Source organism: Pteropus alecto, unplaced genomic scaffold (assembly GCF_000325575.1).
Source record: "Pteropus alecto unplaced genomic scaffold, ASM32557v1 scaffold67, whole genome shotgun sequence".
NCBI lineage: Eukaryota > Metazoa > Chordata > Mammalia > Chiroptera > Pteropodidae > Pteropus > Pteropus alecto.
The window spans coordinates 5146508-5146755 of record NW_006441061.1 but is presented as its reverse complement, the minus strand read 5'-3'; positions in this window follow the sequence as shown (position 1 = coordinate 5146755).

Below are 248 nucleotides of genomic sequence, written 5' to 3'. Positions count from 1 at the left end.
TACTGCTCCGCCCTCCTGGAGAGACAATCGGACCGGCCCCACCTGGGTCAGGTATGGTGACCTAGGACCAAGTGGCCTCCGGCAGCGGTGTTGTCGTGCCTGGGTAGCCCTGTAGTTTGTGCCATTCTATATACTTGCTTAACACATTGTCTCCTTAAAAGTCTGACTATTTCCTGACTTGTTATTTGATGGCCACTAGAATCCATGGAGAGTGGGAAGATGGCGGTGGGACAAGGAGCGTCCCCCTC